This window comes from Anoplolepis gracilipes, chromosome 10, assembly GCF_047496725.1.
Source record: "Anoplolepis gracilipes chromosome 10, ASM4749672v1, whole genome shotgun sequence".
NCBI lineage: Eukaryota > Metazoa > Arthropoda > Insecta > Hymenoptera > Formicidae > Anoplolepis > Anoplolepis gracilipes.
Window position 1 is genome coordinate 4,578,850 of NC_132979.1, and position 17,714 is coordinate 4,596,563.

Genomic DNA, 17,714 nt, shown 5'->3' on the forward strand with positions numbered 1-17,714 from the left:
AACCACCCTTTGCGTATCCCGAACCGCCACTAAGGACAATTATATTATTCGCAGTAATCGATGACGGCGAGGGTTTACTACCACGCGGTTAATCCTGGTCTCTACCCTCTGATTCTAATTCGAGAGACGATGGTTCCAGAATATTTTCTCTCTTTATACACGCCTTAATTGCGCTTTGGCGCAAAATCCGCGATATTGATACAGCAAAGGACGCGCGCGAGATGTAATATATATCGTACGAGCGGTGCGATCGGGTGACTCGTCGCGTCATTTGGAAATTTGACGACGCGAGCAAACGAGGACAATTAAAATTTGAGCGCGTTGCCGGCGGCTACGGTGTTCGGTGATCGTTTAGGATATTGTAAACTGCTGGAGCGCTAGACGGGATGGCGGGGAGGATCGGGAGGGAGAGACGGCGATAGAGGGTGTACTGCGGGCGCGCTGTCGTTGGATGGAGTTAAGCCGAGCCAAATGAAGTAAATAATCTGAATACCGCCCGTGCTAATTAGTTATATAAAGGGCCTCCTCGCAAGCTGCGTGGCTAGGGAAGCTTATGCCGTTAATTAACATACCGAGCAAGAGTGCCAGGCGTGGCACTAGAGAGCCGGAACTTCACTCCGTGAAAGAGAACGGCGGGGAGGAAGCTCGAGAAACATTATCGGGACAACTTTGTCACCGCTTTCCGCCGAGATCAAGCGCGGCAGGCAAGAACCGAGGGGAATTTTGCATTTTGCGCCTGCTGCGTTTATCCTCGAGGGGAGCGCCGTGAGCACTCTTCGCGGCAAAGATCGCGAATCGTGACGAGCGTTCTTACCATTCTAATTTCTCCATACCCTTATTCAGCTTACGATGCAGCTCGTACATGTTTAAAGAAAAAATGCGCAGAAAATCTTGCGCGCAGTTGCGTCAAATCGGAACTTTACAAGAGCGAACAAGATTAACACGCGCAAGAGAAAACGACACGTAGATCATTCTGTATATAAATACTATGGATACTATGGTATATAATTGCATATGTTATATCGCAAAACTGAGAATATTATGTTGTGATAAATTATCAGATTAATATAATAATTAACTAATGCTAATTATTTGACATACGATATAATTTTCATGTAAATATCCAATGTTAACATCAATATTATTTGTGATTATTTACAGGGAATGATATTATTACATTACACATAGAATGATAGATCCGCGACACAGAATCTCGCGTATAGTGTTTTCCAGAAAAATTCGTTGAATAATTCTGAAAGTTCCATAAAAACGCGCGACGATCTTCAAACGCGTTTTTCCAGGCGGCGGTACACTATTCAGGATATATCTCGTAAAATGCGATTTATGCGATGTACCAGACTGCAAGACGAGCGCTCGTTCGTACCTTTTTTCTTCCGCCACAGACAATTCGCAATGGCACCTAGGAGTAGTATTTATGAATTTTTTAACGTTCGCGTTACACGACAGCTCCAACACCAGACAAACCAGACGGTCTTTCTCTCTCTCTCTCTCTCTCTCTCTCTCTCTCTCTCTCTCTCTCTCTCTCTCTCTCTCTCTCTCGTTCACCCACCTGCAAATCTGCTTAAAGCTGCCACCCTTTATCCGAAATGTAAGGCTGTAAATTTCGACGTTTCGCTTGTTTGAGCAACGGATTTTTTCTGCCTGTGCTTCATACTCGCTGTCGCGTCGAAAATGAACGGTCTTTTTTTTTTTTTATGGCGGCTCTTAAACGATTACCACTTCTAATGGTACCCTCTTCAATCCGATACGTCGTGACATTCTTAAAGATTAGAATAATCGTTTTAGCGCACCGAAAGATCGCGATTGACAATTATGTTAAAGCGACGATTCATCGCGCGTCTAATTTGCTTACATAAATTTCATAATAACGCAAAATTCAAGTGTTCCGAGACTCGCGAAATTAATGAGATCTTAACTCGTGGTCGTACCATAAAATGTCAACTGCATTATTACAGCATCGGTATCTCTCTTCTGGGGGTTGTTGATTAACGATGAGACAAATCGAATAGTCAAGAGAGCTAGGGCATTGTACCTGTGCCGGGAGATATACGAGCGAGGTAACGATATTTATGATGCCTCGATCAGTCGAGTATCATTTGGACTGTCGTTTGGACTTTGTTACCGACGACATGAACGTCCACATTTGGACGCATTCAATCTTTTTTCCGTATTATTTATTGTATCAAAGAAGGTGCAATGCTCTTGCGCGCGAATACGATTTACTGTCATTGTGTACGTGAAATAGTGTTAAGGTGATTTTTGCGATTATATACGTGACTCTGTGTATGTAACCGATTGTTTTTCAGTTTGCACGAAGAAAGAATGGCTCGCAAAATTTTGCCGGAGGTTTTGATCGGATTTTTTCCCTCAATATTAAACCTGTCTATTAAATAACTACGCTAATCAAAGGTTTAACGGACATTAACTGTCTCGAGAGGAGATCGATGGAATCAACCGGGGTTGAATAAAACCTGTAAATGCAATTTTTTTTTATTCAGCGACGTCCGTTAGCGCTAACGATTGTTAAATCACTTCTACTTTTAACGAACCATTAAAAATTGGCGGATCGTCAATTTCGTATTCGTTAACGAGAATTTCGGAAAGGTCGGTGAAATAACCATTAATAACAAAAAGTCTATATACGCCTCAGAAAAATACAAAAAAGCCAGGAAAAAATATTTTTTAAATGTTACAGTTTAATCGTAATGTCTCGCTGATATACACATAAATATTCTACAGACGACGAATACATCTGCTTCGGGATTATAATCTCACAATTAACCGTCCTCCGAAATTAATTCTTCCACGCAGTGGAACAAGTCAACCTCGGGCATTTCGCTCGACTAGGTCCGGCCGACTAGTAGCGTAACACGGTGATGTGCAAGTCGCGAACCGCGTTCCCTCCTCCCGCCGTTTTCTCTGCACGAGGCTGTACGCCTCCGGCCTCCTCGGTAATCCTGAGTTATGGAGGATTATATCATCAATTTCGCCGACTAGGATCAGGTGCAGCGAGCACCATCGGCAGCCAGGATATATCCGCGTATCTACACGAGACCTACACCCCCTTCTCCCTCTCTTGTTGAGCGCGTTAACCACGGATCCTCTCGTCCCGCATGTCATCCCCCTCTTTCGTTTACACCCCCGTTTTATACGTTACGTGATCGTAACGTGAGACAACGCGTACGCGTAAAAGACGAAAAGTCGCGTCATGTCTGGCGTATACGTCACGCAAATTCGGGAATCGTCGTTTGAATCGCTGATCGAACCATGCTAGCGATAATTTAGCTCAAACGTTTACCGATATTTGCAGCTGATAAAATGTGATATAATGTCGGCCGGCTGATAACGTAAATGGTTAATAAAGCATAACGAAGCGACGGGCGTTGCTTATTAAAGCTCGACGCCGAATGTCGCCAATGAAACACGTGCAAAATATGTTACTGATCTGAATTCAAATGTAGGTAATTGTATGGAAAAATTATAGGATATAATTAGTATAACAAAGTGTTAATATATCAGTAAGATTTGCGATGCTCTCTGTCAAAAGTGATTGAGTGCTTATTATTATTTGGAATCCTTCCACAAAGTTCACATTAATATTTTTGAATCTTCATTTAAAAATACCTGGAGTTGAATACCGATTAAATAAACGGATATTCGATAGAAATGGAATTTTGACAAGGGACAGGATAAAAAGAAATGAAATGTTTTCGTCTCGCGCATTTCTAAGCAAATATCTCGAGGGGACGGAGCTCTACCGAAAATACTAAAAATACTGAAAATATAAATCTGTTAATATATCGAAAGATTAACGCTTGGATATGTGACTCCATAGTCCGCCATGGATCAGGTCCAAAGCTTAGTAATTCTTTGCTCTCTCGCGCAATCGGTCCTTTTCTCTCGTTTGTTGGTCTAAAAAATCCTTTTCCGCGCTTTTTTTCTAGCAGTTTACATTGTTTAACTATTGAATTTTTGTACCTACTTTTTTCTTTTTCTCTTCTTCTTTCTTTGACGGTTTAGGAAAAAAAATTATGCATTATATTAAAATACATATTGAATTATTATTATACATATAATATTATTAAATAGTTAATAATATATTTTATATAAACTTTTATACGAAAAAGTAATACAATTTTAATGTACATTTAATATTGGACGTATAAAAAATGATTTCCTGTCGCCGTCAATTATAACAAAAGTGTTAATTATAATAGAACTGAATTTTTTGCATACATTTGAAACTGTTAATTATTTACATATGTTATCATTTTTGTATCCATTAATTTGTGAAATGTATTCTCCCTCGCGCGTATAGTACATGATCAACGCATTCGAGTTGGTTTGGGACGCGTCTAGGGTGGTGCAGGGTTAACGGGTGCATGGTAGCGTCCATTTTTTCTCGTAACAATAATTTGTCGTTATCAAATAACGACGTGATAACGTACGTTTCGTTGCGCGAGCCGGCTTTCGCCAGTGCCACCGATAAATGCCTCGACGAAATAAAATTTTACTGCCGAATAATATTCGCGCGAGAGTTTGTCGCTATTGAATTCCCCGACCGTTTTGTAACGCTCCTGCTTGTGCCGTCTATTTCGCTATACGCGCCATTTTATATGCGGATTTCTATCATTTACACGCGATTCTTCGTTTTTTAACCGGTTATTTCTTCACCCTTCTTCCTTTCAAAAATAACATCTCGTTCCTTTTTAATTCTGTTTGATTAGAACTGGTCGAAAACGATTATAATAATCTCAAGAAATTTGATGAATTTAATTGTATTAAACCGAATAACAAATAGCACAAAAATCGGTTTGAATTAATTTAAATATAATACTGATATGATATAAAAATATAAATAATATTATTTTATATATGTATCATAAATATAATAAAGAAATATAAAAGATATTGTAGGAAGAGTGAGTGAGAGATTTGAAAATATATCTTAAATTTACTTCAAAGCTATAAATAAATATATTAAACAAAATCTTATTTTTCCCATTGTTCTATTTGCTCAAATCTCCTATAATTTGCTACATATTCCTTTTAGTTCGGTCATCTTAACTTGCCTCCCGTCTTCATAGATATTGTAGCGCAGAATCGGAATGGACCTGGAATGGAGCAGCAGCGCGGAGAATAATGTTAATGAAATACAGATACCATCTCCACGCACAGGGAGCATCCGTCGCCAATGGCGAACTATTGTCGTCGTGCATCCGAGTCTCGACGGTCGTCGACATGGCTAACCGCGTGTGTTTGCCGGCACGATTTTAAGAAACACGTCGCACCCTCTCGCACCGTCGCGTCGCCGTTCGCAGCATCGATGAACGATGCGATCGAGGTGGGTGAAATAACGGAGGGGAAACGGCGGAAATGGAAGAATCAAAGTCACGCTTGTGCACCGCGTATACGACGACAAGGTCAATAGTTTCGCCGACGCCCGATTTACGCTAGGGGAGTGCCTGCTAAATAACGTGTAAACCACCGCGGGTTCGATACGAGAAGGTTATGAACCTACCATTCGCGATAAGGAACGCGCGATATTCTCGCTATGAACTATGAAGTATGAAGACCGCGCCGCGAAGGAACGGCATCTAATGGCGCGTGAGAGAGGAAAGCATTCGCGGAAATAATGCGGTAGATTCGACTGCGGTGGCAGAGTGAAATCGTATACGTTCTTACAGTCGCGTCTTGTTCCGCTTCGAATTGCATCTTTCGATAGAGATAAGTTGATTGATCTCAACCATTTTAAAATCATCCCCAGCAGCGACAGGCATTGAACGATTATGTATATTATACTTACATCATGTCAAAGACATTTCGCAAAGGGACGGAGATAAAAAGGGAGGCTCCATCCGCTTTACGAGATGCCACTCTCGATTCTACAGTCGCATAAATTATTAATGCAAAATTAGCATTTTGCCATTAAGCTTTTCCTGAGTAATAAACATCGAATCGCATGGCATCAACTCCGACAAGGAGTCACTGATTCGCTGACTGATTTTTTCCAAAGCACTAATTAAGGGGCGTCTGACACAAAACGTTAATTAATGCACTCAAAAACCAAGTCCCATTAAAGAGAGAAAAGAGGGATGGGAAAGTGGCGGCGCGCGGAGAGGGTGGTCGAAGACTAGCAAGAGAGAAATCACTGGCGCGGGCGGCTGCCGCTCGTAAAGCACGAGCGAGACGTCGTGACGCCCACGACGTTCTGTAGAGAGACGTCGACATTTCGGGAACGGCCGGTACGAGGGATGCAGGTAAGAGACAAGAGATAGGGATAGAAATTATAGAGGGTGTTCCTCAAACATTATATCACAGAAGAGAGGAGGGAGCAATTTCAATAATTCGACATTAAAAAGTTTAATGTTGACGAATTAGATTTGAGAAATGTGTAAGCAATACAAATGTCAAATTGCAAATTGTAAAATTTCGTAATTGTAAATCACATTACAATTATAATATAATCAATTCTAATATAGTATAATTCAATATTTAGTTTTTTAACTTTGACATGCATAAGAGGTTTTTTTTGAAGTTACATTGACAAAAAAAAAAAAAAATAAAACTGTACGAAATATTACCATTTATTTAAATAATTATTCAATTTTATTTATTTTTACTGTGCAAATGACTCAATCTTTCCTGTACAACGCTAAAGAGTTAATTTTAAACGACATATACCAAAACTTAGGATACAATGCATTATATCGAAATATACATGTATAAAAAAATTAAAAAATTATTCTTACACAGAAGAATAATTTTTAATCGGTCTTTTAAAATAAATTTGATTCAAAAATTTGTCAATTCAGAAATTCAAGCATTCAAAGGAGAATGCGCAATTTTATAGAACACCCCGTGAGTAAAGGAGAGAAAGAGGGAAAAGAGGAAAGGGGCTTAAAAGTTGAAGGCGCCAGTAGACGCGGCCTGCTCGGGGCGAACGAAAGCAGCCGGCAGGCAATTCCTAACGGGTGGAAAGATATGCAAATGTGCGCGAGGGAGACCGCGGGTAATGCCTGCCTACCTGGGCGCAATAATCATTAAAAACTAAAACGCGTGTTCCTCCGCTCTCGCGCAAGAACCAAGCCAAACAGAGCTGAACAGACAGGAGGGAAAGGAAGAGCCGGGGCGCGCGTCGACGGAGGGACCAAACTTGGATCGAGCTTAGGAAGTTGAAGCTTTCGGAGGAAAGCTCCCAAGCGCAGGAGACCTGGCGCTAATTTCGCAGTCGTGCGGCGAAGGTAGCGCGCTGGATAGGGTACCTCTGGGAATGTCGTGTAGATAGATAGGTATATACGTATACATATATATATATATGTATCTGATGAGAGCGACAGATCGATCATAAATATGCGATTTTTTTCACGATTTTTTGTGTGAGTGCAAGAAGAGATAACGATCCGGCAATGTTGTTTCACGTTTATTTTAAACGATAATAAAAAAAAAAGTAATTTTAAAAGATTGAGAAATTGGGAAATAAAGTATTTATTTTTAAGACAAGTACATAAACCATAAATAGCAATATACATGTATTTAATAATAAAGACATTTTGAAAAACTGAACAATTGTTTATTTAAAGAAAATGAATTAGCTTTTAATGGCATATTTTAACGATAAAAATTGAAGAAATGTTTTGACATTTATAGCGTGTGAAATCTTTTATATAGGATAGTTAAATGTAAAGGTAAGTAAGTCAAAGCTGACCTGCTCCACAATCGTAACCGCATGATTCGAAATAGACGGATGAGGTAAAGCTGAGTTAGCTCAATGCCGGAATTAATAGAGGGAGAAGCAGGAGTACGCGCTCTTCTAGTACTACGGAAGAACCATTAGCTCGATTAAATGATTAAACGGTACTGTTAATGATTTGGCACTAATTAGATCAACGAAAAACAGACAATATATATAGCTGCACCATAAAATAATGTAATTACCGATTCAGCCAACGAAATTTATACAAGTATAAATTTCTCTCTCTTCCAAATTTGTGTTCGCTTGCAAACCTACTTTCCGAGTATCCTTTTAAAGAAAAATGAGTCTCTATTAAGTATGCCGCTGGTCATAAGAAAGGGTTAAAGGCTCGACGAAACTCACGCGAACGAGCGAGCCTAGAGTTTCAAGATCGAAATACAGGAACGCATTGGCCGAGGCATTAAAGCGGCCAGCTCCCGGGGAACTTCATTTAAGAGTCCTTGTTTATAAACTGAAACAGGACGCGGCGGAATATAATTCCGCTTCTAATTACCCGGAGTGCTTTGCTTCTTTCACGGAAACCATCCCGCCTGCCGCCGGTCGTCCGACCTACCGGCAAAAGTTTCGTCCACCTGAAGAGGCCGAGGATAATGGAGGAATTCGATCGTGCGCCGGTTCAGATCGGACGACTGCACTGCGACGGGCTCCATAAGTAAAAACCTAATAAATAGCCGGAAGCAGAATGGAGACAGGAGCGCACGAGCCAGAGAATAAGAAAGAGTGAGAGAGAGAGAGAGAGAGAGAGAGAGAGAGAGAAGGGCGGATCGCGGAAGAAACGGAAAGAGCGCGTAGGGTAGGGTGAAGAGTCCCTGATAATTAAGACCGTTAAAGAGAAAACGAGCAAGCGAGAGGCAGAACGCGGCCGCTTTCTCGGTCGGCACGGTACATCCTTGCATCCTCGAGATAGCTAATTAATTTAATTACCGCCTTCGCCAGATTTAGCTCCCGGCCTGCCCGCCACCGCACCGCACTCGCCGTTCTCCGACCGACGATTCGCGTTTCACGGCTGCGGGATAACAATTCGCTCGAAACTCGCGCATCGCCAACCGCCAACAGGAATGATTCGATTCAGTAACGCCTATATTAGATGTCTCAGTGCCGCCGAAAATTCATGCGTTAGTTGAAATTGCAATAATCGCAATATATTTTTAATTCTTACTTTTTACACAAAATAAATTAATTTTTTTCACGCAATTTAAAAGCAGATGTATAGAAAGTATTAAGTGGCCTGTGATTTCTCGTGAGACAAATATAGGTACATTTCTTTTATTATATATATAAGATGTTCAGTTATAAAAAAAAGAGTCGAACACAAGTTAAAAAAAAAATCAAACTCTGTTATTTTGTTTAATACATATGTTAATAAACACACACATTTAAAATTTTTTAAGAAATAAATTTAATCGTCCATAATTTTGAACGCATAAGAATGTCGAAATCGATTTTCCATTATGTTACTGCGACACGTGACAAACTAAAAAATGCAACCAAAGCGTCTGCAGGCGTGATTGCTATTTCGTGTGAACACCCATGGCGCGTACGGGGTCGTATAACGAGCCGTAACATCCTGGCCGGACCGGCCCGTTAAATTTAATGTTTATCGACGATAGCGACCGTAAAATTTAATTAATCTAAAACTGATTATGAGCAGCACAGGATGGAGGCAGGACGCTGATTCCATCGGCGGCGATCGGCCCATAAGCCCCCGCGGATGGCCGACCATAACCCTTCGAGTCCATTTTACTTCACTCCGCGGACCTGACACGGCACAGCCGGGCTAACGCGCTTTGATCGGTTCACTATCATCGGGAGCCCTATATCGGCTTAATCGATGCGATCTTTGTCATTGAACAATCCGCGGCGACCCTCGCGTATAACGCGCATTTACATTCCGAAATGATAGATAAGACTACTTTGCATTCGCGGAAATTATGTCACGCACTGCGTCCCTTAATCTAAAAAAAAGAGTGCGAATGACTTGCGCGCGACACGACGATAGATCAAGTCAAATCGCTATCGTCTCGCCTCTTACTAATTCCGGAAAGCTACCAACCATAATGTCTCCAACGTGCTCCCCGGGGTGACATGAAAGCGTTCCCTTTAACGACGACGAATCGGGCCACAAGATAGGCGATAATCTTGCCGCGATTACGCTAAGGAGACCGAATAATTACGTGCGGGCAATTCGATTTTAGGTCTCGTCCCCTTGGCCACGATAAATATCTTTGGTGTTTCGCGTCTCGTCGTCAACTGATAAAATAAACCGGGGGCTAGCAATATGTGTCTAATTCTAATCAATCGATACAATTATTGAAATATAACGACATATTTATTTGATATAAATATTTTATATAAAGTTGGGAAGATTGTCTAAAACAATAAGATACAATTTCGATAACATCTAGTAGATTATTAAAGTGGACCTTTTATAACGTAATTTTTTCGAAATTAAAAATTCCTAGCCGTTATTTTATGGGTTCGATCATTTTCTCGACAATGCGAGCGGAGTGTTTCTCGCGACTAACTCTTTTACACCGAGACGCAAAAAAACTTGGTGAAAGCGCCGACACGTAGCGGACGTTAAAATTAACGACATAGTAACAAAGTACTAGCGTAAGATTCGAGCCACGTGCGGGTGCCGTACACGCAGTTTCACCAGGACTAGATTTAAAGCTCGACGTAAAGAACTGACATAACTGCCGAGTCTTACCGCTTCGGGGCAATCAAAATCAAATGTTTCAAAGTAGCCGGAGCCGCGAATGCGAACGGAAAATCCACGAGTGGCAAAGGCCTCGAGTGAACAGACGCGTCCGAATCGCAGTGCTTCGAATCTGACGGGCTCGTAAGCCGTTTGCTCTTATCGCCCGTCGTCCGTAAAGAGCCCTTAGGTACACCAGAGGGATACGCACGCCTCGCACAGGGCAGAGAAAACGAGGTATTCTAGAATCGTTAATGGCACGAACTCTGCAAGAAACGCGTCTCCGTGCGAATCAGTTATAATTCGATAGAATTATAGCCGAAGAACGGCTTCTCTAAAAATTATATTTTTCGTTTAAATGCACACTTTGTAATCAACTTATTCTTCCGACAGATTTAAGAAATTGATTTTCGAATACTTTGGCACATTTTTACAGCCGATATAGTTAATTTTGCGCAATAAAGATACTTGTAGCGTTAACTCACAAATATACAAGTCGCGTCCTTCGTAAAAGAGAAAAAAATAAATAAATTGCATTTGAGGAAATGCGAAGATATACATTTGCGATAAAGCGGTAACGAAGAGATGAAGAGATGAAGAGAAAAAAAAAAAAAAGCGAAAAAGGTGCCGGGTGGAGGGAAATGCGGGGAAAATCTCGAAGCAGGTGACAGTGAAAAAGTTCGAGCGACTATTTAGATCGTAATACGCGGTAATGCCGGTACTTAGCGGAGTATAAATAAGCGTTAAATCCGTGCTTAGGAGCCTTAATCTCTATTTTTTTCTCGAGATGCCTGCTGGAATATATTATCACCCGAGAGACCTTATCGCGGACGGCGATAATGGCGCTAACGCGCTCATATATATGTACTTGAGTACATAGCGGTGGAATTTCTTAAAGGAGGCAAGAAACGGAGTCCTCTTGTGGGAAATCTCTCTTTTCCGGCGTATCCATTCTATTGAGAGCCTAATACAAGAGCTTTCGTAAACAGTATTAATGTCTCGCCAGAGCATTCATTATCATTTTTATTCTCCAATAGAGGCCCATATTTTCTTTTTAAAGAGGTAATAATAATTCTATACAAATTAGAAACTATAACACAGACGAAATGACGAGTGAATTTAACAGAAATATAATACATATTTTCTATTTTAAAATTGTGTATAAAATTTATATAAATAATTAAATTATTTTCAAAAAATTTAAAAATACATCTCAGTCATAAACGAGTCGTTGCAAAATGTATTAGTAAAAAACAAAAATATCTTACATTTCGAAATGCATATTTGCACGTTAAGACATCATTATCGCCGTCGACGAGACGCGTATACGCATAGATTTAAGTTTGGTACGTGGTGCGAGTGGTGATTCGTTGGTCGGAAGGAATAACGTCGGTTGCTAACGACCGTCGCCAGACCGGGGTTGTTAACTGCTGCTCTGCTGGGTTCGGTTGTCCCGGGTGAATGTGGTGGCTCCTTCACGTGGTACCGCGGGAGGAGTGGGTGAGAGGGTGGAAAAGAGCCACCGCCGTCGGAGACGCCGGGTAGGCTAAGCTATTCGGAACAATGTCTTGTTAGGCGGTTTGCTTTGAGGTAATCGCCAGGAAGACCCCGGCAGTCGTTAGACTTTCCCTCGCGGACCTGTTTGTTTCGCGGATAATTGCCCACCGATACTCGACTCTAGTCCCTCGTAAAATCCATGAACGGTCTTCTCGTTCCCCTCTCGCGTCTTTGTGGGGCAGGAAGAACAACGATGGATAGAGACGGACGGATAAGTGGAGTCGAGGGAGAGAACGAAAGACGCGAATTACTGTTCACTTATAGACAATAAAATCCGTGGCAGAAAGTTAGAACGATTTTCGTGCCGTAATGCTATTATCTAGTGAAATAGAAAAATGTAATTTCCGACACACACACATTTCGAGAAAAGAGGGCAGAGGAATTTTTCAAGGAATCTTTGGAGCGATATATTTTTTATTAATGTTTATATAGATATTATTCTGCTAAGTATGTTGAAGAGTTTTTAATGTAAAAAGTAAGGTAAGAATCCCTGAATACGGTCTCAATTTTACTTTCATGGAATCACTTTCGTTACAAAGAATCGATATTTGAGAGTAGAAAACTTCAAAGTGGTTAAGGCCTAAAAACGCGTATTAATGCGTTACGATATCGAATGCATAATATTAGGGGACTCGACGGGTCTGGAAAACTTTCGTGGAGAGACCATTACGAGGCGGCATAAATATTCGACTACGAGACTTCGACGCTTAAGTGGCGAAGCAGTTAGCACCGTCGAGACTATTAATACGCATCGGTAGATCGTTAGTCCGTATTCCCGAAGGTAATATTCTTAGTTTGTCTTGCCGGCCCATATCCTCGCGCATGAGATTCTCCGCAACATCTAACAGTTATCCTCGCTTCGGTAAAGCTCTCTGCGAATTGTACTCGGTAATACGATAAACGAGACTTTGGAGCTTTGGAATAAGGAAGTTTAGCATCCTTAACATTCTGCTTATGCGTGATTTTCCAACCGACATGAATAATTCTATTCAAATGTAAACGAATAATAAAACTCTTTATTCTCTCGATTAATTCTATTCATTTTTTAATCCGTTTATTATAAACAAGTTCATGGAAACGTTTGCATATGTTAACATACTTTTAGTGTTTAATACAGTTTTATCTTTTTTTTACGTGTAAAAATATCTATTTAATTGTAAAATTATAAGATTTAAAAATAACAAGGCTACATCAAAATAAAAATGAGTCGAATGAAGTTTAATGGAACAGTAGACCTTATTCTATTTTAATAATTATTTTATGTTTATTATTATATTGTACGTTTATTTATACATCGAGAGAATTTAATGATGAATTTTCTATAAGGCTAATTTATAAAATCGCTAAGTCAAATCGCGCGAAATATCTATTTCCAAATATTTTACGATAGATACGATAGAAGCCATATAACATGACTAATATAATATGACGAAAATGTTGGCCAATTACGATATACATTTATAGGCTTACGATCGAAGCTCGCATAATTATAATTTTCTACGAGCGCGCGGAAATCCGGCAAACGGAATATTACAAGCAACGAGCTTGTAGTTCGAACTTCATCACTGATTTATGTAACCGCAGTTATATAACGATGCCATTATATCGGACATAGAAACGCATCGTTGTTGCATTGATTATCAGGAAATAGTATGCAACGATTTAATATGTACATCGTTCAATCAGCCTCTCTCGCGCGCGGCAATTATTTCCACATTATTCTACATCGTATACCCGTTGTATTCTAAGTCTGCATATATACTGATATATATATATATACCGAGCGGACCGATGGATTAACTATAACGGCACGGCCATGATCGATATAAACATGTATAACAAACATGTTTATTAACCCTTTGATGTATTATCAATTTTCACCTTAAATGATAGTTCTGTACAATAAAATTTAGAATAATTTAGAATAAATGCCGAATATATATATATATATATATATATATATATATATATATATATATATATATGCTCATATTATTCCGAATCTCATTGAACTAATATCTGTAAAACTGCAGATCAATATTTGCGAAATAACACGTTTGGCACGAATAATGGTTTTAGATGAGCAATTTTAGACTCTCTTACGTTATTTTCTCTACCCTTCGAAAAAGTTGAAAACAAGCATTAAATTGCAAAGTTATCCGAGTCGCGCGTCGATCGATCTTCGCGATGTGCTCCCGAAATAAAATCTCGCTCGCGTCATGAGTGCGCGGGGTGGACGAAATCAGGGCGCGAAAAACGAGAGACTTCCGTAAATAATTTGACGGCGCAGGCGCCGGGCGCCGCGGAGGACAGCCGATACTTCGAAAGGGTGAGAGAGGATCCAGATCGGAGATCGTGCCTCTGTAATATAAGGGAGCGAGGGAGAAGGATGACAACAGACGGCCATTAATAAAGCGCGAAATCCAACGGTCATGCGCCAATCAGCGGTCGTGACAGTAGCCACGACATAACAAGTATTTCCCATCAGCGCATTCCGTATGCAAGGATCACTATCCCGGATCGCAAAACGAGCTCTTTTCCGTTGATTAGCGACGATGTGCGCGGTTCGTCCTTCCGATCTCGCAATCGAATTACTTTTGGTTCGAGCGACAATAGCCAATGTTGGATTCGAGACCGAGACAATTATTGTATTTAAGATTTATTGTATTGTAAAATATTCTATTTTGTGTGTATACATATACTTATGTATACATGTATACATATGCACGTGATGCAAACTCATCGCGCAATTTTTAACTATACTCTTTTACAATCAAATTACAGATGAAATTTTTCCTTATAAAAATTTGTTATAATTTTTTATGTTATATATTTTTCTAATTAAGTTTTAAATTTTATTAATATAAATTTAGAAATGAAGAATATATGTGATTTCGTCATTTATTTTTTCTTTTGAGAAATTTTATATCCAGATTCTTAATCTTTAATCATTGCTTATAGAAACTATTACTTCATTAAGAAAAAAATCAATTCTAAATAAATCATTCAAAGAATTTATAGTAAAAATAGTAAATAATGAAATATTATATTTTACATCTTTTCGATACCTTTCTTTCTACCCATAGAATGATAAAGTAGTTTTTTTTTTTTTTTTTTTTTTTTTTTTTTTTTTGTGAACAGTCAAAGAGTATGCATTTTAGTTTAATATGCACTTTAATTAATTTGGGAGCATTTATCTATCTATACACGTAACAGTTTGCGACATAATTAGAATACCGCAAATTCTATTGACCCGAACACATCTCGTGAAACATTCGTGTTATCGATTCGTTAGAAGGTTATAGATACCTTGAAACGGGAATGACGACCAAATATCCCCCGCAGAATCTCTTTTCCGAAATTCCCCTCATAAACTTCGCTATATTTTCCTCTCTATGCTATCTTTGTATCGTTATTCACCACTACCCTTCCCTCTCTGTACCCCTCAGTTTTTCCCCGCGTGCGACGCACGCGTGTGCACACACGTGACAATACCACGACACACCCTAAATATCGAGAAAGTAGATTTCCCGTTCTTTGATATGATTAATGCTCCACTCCCGAGAGATAAAAAGTGAGCGAAGGAAAGGACGGCAAGGGACAGGGGAGGGGAGGGGGGGAGAACGGTAGAGCGCGAACGAGGAGGGCGGCCAAGAAAATAGGATAGAAAGAGCAAACAAAAAAAAAAACGGGAAAACAGAAGAGGAGATCGTGATGGAAGATTGGCCGTGAAATGAGAAATATGGAGAAATAATTTATGTCAGAAATTAAATTATCAATTTTAAGATATAAAGCGATTTTTTTAATAACTACATATAATATACGCGTGTGTGCAATTTTTATTGGAAATTCTTTAATAATGCAGAATCTAATTCTTCTATAACGTATCTATAACGTTGTTTAAATCCATCTCCGAGAATGAGGAATGAGGCGGAAAAAAATGTGAAAAAAAACGAAGAAAGAAAAAGTAACGCGAAAGAGAAGAAGCATCTTGGTGGATGCGAGGGTGCGAAGAGGGAAGGACGCAACGAAGGAAGAACTGCAAGAGAGTAGTGGAAGGGAAACCGTTTGCGGGGCTGCTGGTGGTCGGCCGTCCGTACACTGCAAATCCCCGTCAACCGCATTCAATTACGATGTTATCGCGAATACAGATGACGGTTATTTCCTTCGGTACACCCTATACATAACGCGCGGCCCTACCAAGCCGTCGGTCGAATCAAGGGCTGTAAGGTTCCGTGTGTATACTAACGCACTAACGACCAGAGCGTGTGATTGTTTCAGGATGTTTCAGGACATGCGTGCGCGATTCCTTAATAAAGTTTGATTTTCACCGATGATATCAAGCGATTTCACTCTCCTGTCACGTGAATGTTTATCTCAATTAAAATTATTAATAATCTGACATCTTTACTAAAAAAATGACGTCTAGATCAAAAAAAGATGAAATATTTTATTTTATAAAAATCTAATTTTTATTCGTAAAGAAACTTAATCTCAATTTAAAATTTACTTACTTTGAAGTCTTGATGTGTAATTTTCAAAACTCTCTTTCTCTTTCATTGGTTGTAACCTAAATACTTTTAAAAATTCGACTAATTTTTTATGATATACCGACAAATTATTATTATAAAATTATAATTTTTTCTTATTTTTTTATTTAAATTTTTGAGACGTTTTTACGATATCTCGGAGATATATTTTCGAATTGCATATTTTATTTGATAAATTTGATACAAAAGTTAATCCAAACCAATCGATATTATAGCTTTCAAGCTAAATGTTTTCAAGCGATAAAATTTTAAGTACGATTACTGGTTATGAACTATTAAAATCGTGTTCGCCTTTCGACCGAGAAAGATATACGGTTGGTAACCGGTATACTCTCGTCTACATTCGGTTTCAATCTGAGAAAAATGTCTATAAACTCGCGCGCAATATACTCGAAACGTCCCTCTTCATTATATCTGCATCGTACTCGAAATGACGGGTATTTCTAGTATGAGAATGTCGATACGAGAAGAACGTCAGCAGAGATGCTTTGAACAGGCAAAAAATGGACGAAGTAGATTAATTGGAGCCTCCCATCCTCTCTTTCCCTTGTTACCTTCGAAACATGTGTGTGCTAGAAAGAAACAGGCAGCGAAAAGAGGAATGAGATCAGAGAGAAAGAAGAGGGGAATAGAGGGACAAAGGCAGCGGAACGGCTGGATGGCCCGGGGGCGAGCTTTTTGCCGAACACATAATGCATAGCGAAGGATGACACCCTTATCTCATGATCTTTAATTCCGTGAGCTGCCGCGAGGGGGTTACCACCGCGTTGTCATTTGTCGGTTGCACTGCGACGGAATCGGGGGTGGATGAGGAAGGAGAGGCAGGAAAGGAACGACGGGGAGAGGACGGGCCCGCCGGTCGGGCGGATAAAACCGCCACCGCTGTTAACATCGCCGTCGGATACGAGGGGGGTTGGAAATTGCCTTGGCTGATTTCATTTCGGGCCAGATTATTTTAAGGGGTTCCGTTCTCCCTTTTCGTTCCTTGGTCTCCCCCCCCCCTTCTCTCGCTCCCGCTCCCGCCCCTGCCGTCCCTGCCTGACGTGATTAATGCGACTCTGGACGCGAACGTGAACGCTGGTGGTGGTAGTGGCGGTTGGAGGGTCGAGATGACGAGTCGCGGCTACTCGCG